Source organism: Lactuca sativa, chromosome 3 (assembly GCF_002870075.4).
Source record: "Lactuca sativa cultivar Salinas chromosome 3, Lsat_Salinas_v11, whole genome shotgun sequence".
In the NCBI taxonomy this organism is placed as follows: domain Eukaryota; kingdom Viridiplantae; phylum Streptophyta; class Magnoliopsida; order Asterales; family Asteraceae; genus Lactuca; species Lactuca sativa.
In genome coordinates, this window is record NC_056625.2 from 205,215,688 (window position 1) to 205,219,821 (window position 4,134).

The following is a 4,134-nucleotide window of genomic DNA, read 5'->3' on the forward strand; positions in this document are numbered from 1 at the left end:
TTCCCTTGGTACCCTTCGAAGGGTGCTTCCTCTTTTTCCCTTTGCCTTGCCCGATAGCCAAAACAGGGGTAGATGTTGGAGTAGGAGTAGTAGAGGTAACAACCGCCTTGCCCTTAAGACCGGTTTCAGCGGTCTTCAAGAGTCCTTGAAGCTTGCTGAGGGTAACTTCCTCCTTGTTCATATGATATGTCATACGAAATTGGTCATAACAAGAAGGTAAGGAGTGCAAAATGATGTCAATTGCCAACTCCTCAGGGATGTTCACATTCAGCTTCAGCAAACGGTCCACATACCTTTACATCTTTTGCATGTGAGCCGTGACGGATTCACCGTCCTTCATGCAGGTAGTTATTATGGAGGAGATTATTTCATACCGCTCCTGACGAGCACTCTGATGGTACCTTTCCATCAGGTCTTGGTGCATCTCAAAAGGGTAGAAGTCCTCATAGGACTTTTGGAGCTCGGCTGTCATCGTGGCCATCATGATTCATGCCACCTTAGTAGCATCTCTCTCATGTGTCTTGAATTCAGTGATCTCCTTAGGAGTAGCAGTAGACTCATCAAGCTCTTTTAACTCCTTATCGAGGACATATTCCTTGTCCTCATAACGAGTAACCATCCTGATGTTCCTAATCCAATCCATGAAGTTGGAACCATCAAAGATGACTCTCCCACAAAGATTCATGAGAGAGGAAGAACCAGCTGAGTTAGAGCCCGAAGCATTAGTGTTGGAAGACATCTGAAAGAAGAAAGCAAGTTTAGATTAGATATATAGAATCCTTAATAAGACACCCAAATGTAATATTAAGGCTAGGACCCAATCACAATATATTATACTTAAAAGAGGGATGCCTTAATCTAAGTAATAATATATTTGAAAGGTAGGTGAATGACGATTCACCAATTTCCACCATGAAAAACAAAATGAATTATTAGGTTTTAATTGGATTTGAAATTCCTAGATTCTTTTGAGATTCATTGAACTTTTCAAAGGCATGTTTCAATCTCGATTGTGCCCTTCAAGTTTTGTGACTGGGATGCCGAGGATCACAAAACAAGGTGTGAATAACCATGCTAATTCACTTGGTACCCTTAATATTATCACCTAATCAATGTGTCGGTTAACCACACACGCTCCATTGATCTATGACAAACATTAAGTCACCCTTCGTGATCCTTACTAGTCCAAGTTAGTATGTCGGTTAACCACACACGTTCCACCAACGACTTGGTAAGGTACAAAGTGTGAATTCCATGGACTAGCACCATGTTCACATTTTTCCTAAAATAACTAAGATTGGGAATTAAAGAGGTTTAGTTACTTTATAATAATCATTATACTTTTAATGAGGATTTAAAGTCATTGTCGTACCCGTTCGGCTAACGACCCTCCACCAATCAAGCAAGCGGTGGGTGAGAGTGGACACCCATTAAGTTGCCATTTTATAGGCAACAACCTTATACCCACCTTATAGACCGACTTCGTGAATGAGGCCTACTAACGGTAGAACGACTTATTCTTATACATATATATATAATAATTAACCATTAATGTTATAAATAGTATAAGGGTTGAATTTTAACTATTAAAACTCTAAGGCTTGGAATTAAAGTTTATTAAAGTGTGTGAAACTTTACAAATTCCAAAACTTGAGGGCAAGTTTTGTAACTATCCAAAACTTTTCATTTCATAACTTATGAATTAAAGGTTCATAAAAATGAATACTCTTCATTTTCATGTAACTTATGTGTTTAAATGTGTGTTAAAGAAAAGTGACCTTTGGATATCCATAACTTGAGGACAAATTATGGACTCCATTAAAACACATAAATGATCAAGAATTAATTCTAAACAATTCAGCAAATAATTCCTATCATCTTCTAAATTCATAAGAACATGAACATGATCATCAAAATTTCAAGAATTATATGAACACATAAAAATCATGGAATTTTGATATATGCTATTGTAAATGGATTAGAACAACCATTACACCAACTAAAACAAGTTTTAAAACACCAAAACAGTTTAAGGTAATGTTTCTAGTCCATTTCCAGCAGCAAAAGTCGAAATTCTGCATTCTGATCATTCTACTCGCCGAGTGCACGAACCTACTCGCCGAGTAGGATGAATTTTGCCTTGAACTCGGCGAGTCCCTCCATGGACTTGGCGAGTCCATCAGCCAGACAGCAACAATTTCAACTTTTTTCACTATTTTGCATCAAGTATCAAACAAGCAAGCCTAGGCTCTGATACCACTGTTGGGTTTTGAGCAATCTAACACTTCCTAAGTGTGCATGCAACCCTAATAAACCTTGGATCTATGTTTGTCTAAATACATGCAAAATAATAATTTTCCAAGGTTCATAACCTATCTAACATGGCATGGGGAACATTTAAACATAAAAGAGTTAGATGAGATTACATACCTTTTGATGAGATTGATTCCTTGGAGTTTGAGAGCCAAGCACCAATAGTGTGAATGCCTCAAATGGAAATCACAAATCACCACAAACACTTGGAAAACTCTAGAGAGTGTACACACACTTGCAATTTTCGGCCACACACAAGCACACACACTAGTGGCTATTTCATGCAACATAAGCATGCTTATATAGTGTACATGGTTATGTTGAAACCCTAATAACCCATGACTTTTCCTTTTCCAAGGATCCATGGGTTAAAAGCTCCATGGATCATCCATGGAGTTCCATCCAAGCCTAGCCCATTAACAAATGAGTGTTAGCCCACACCATATAAAACCAATAGCCCATAATCTAATTTGTCTTCCTTTTAATCTCTAAATTAATTCATAATTAATTTAAGACTAAGACTAATTAAATAACATAACTTCATATTAATATATTATAACTTATAATATATTAATAAACATATGTGTATAACTCTCATAAAATTATCCATAAATTGTTCGGGTGAAGTGCAACCCAAATGGACCATGTCGGGTCGGGTCAAGTATATACCAAATAAGTTATGGACTTAGACACCTTATCCAACACCTTCCACACTGCATCAGTATTCATTCCAAGTTCCCCTCCACGGATCCCATATCACAAGTACTTTATCTCTTGCCGCATACACAAGCTACTCTCATGCTAGCTACTCTCTCTCAAGCATCTCATAGCAGTAATCTCCTTAGGCTAAGGCATCACAAATCATGCAACTCTAGTCCTAATAAGAATACTTAGCATACTCTAGCATGCATATTAATCATAACATATCTCATGACACATAATATGAGGGTATTTTTGGGAAATCACCGTTCGGGCGTTGGCTGATCGTACACACTACTTTCTCAAATCCTCAGTTTGAGTTCGAATACACCCAAAGGTGGATCTAAATCCTTCAAACCAAGGATCTGATACCAAATTGTAACACCGTGAAATTTCAAAACAATTTTTCATTTCAAATTAATAAAAATACTCCAATCACATATTTTCAAAAACGCATATCATAGGTTTTTCACTGAACATAAGTACAAATCACAATCCCCAGAATCCCAAAACATCTTCACTGCAAGTGTGTACTGATCATGCCGGCACCTTCCCGCGATCATCACTGGTACCTGAAACACATACACAAAACACTGTAAGCATAAATGCTTAGTGAGTTCCCCAAAAATACCATGTAGACATGTATCATCCACTCAAGGCTATAACTCTAATGACCCTCTGGTCGAATATCTTTGGGGGACCCTCATGGTCCCATAACTCTGTGGACCCACTGGTCCTAACTCTGTTGAATCATGCATATCACATATCATATAGAAATCACAACATATAAATAGCATACAAGATACACTGTCACATAACTCTGATTACCAATCTAGGTAAAGTATAGTGAGAAGACTCACCTCGAAGACGTCAGATAATCACTCGTGCTCAATCCTCCGACCTAGCTTCTTCATATAGCATAAATACATATCTAATTAATACTTTCCTGACTTAGTTTGACTAATGCCCTTGAGTCAACACAAGTCAACTCTGGTCAACGTTGGTCAATGGCCACCCTTTGACCCAACTTGTCGAGTCAGGCGCTGACTCGGCGAGTTCAGACGTGAACTCAAGTCCCCTAAATCCCCCTCTGACTCACTGAGTCACTCTCTCCTAACTTGG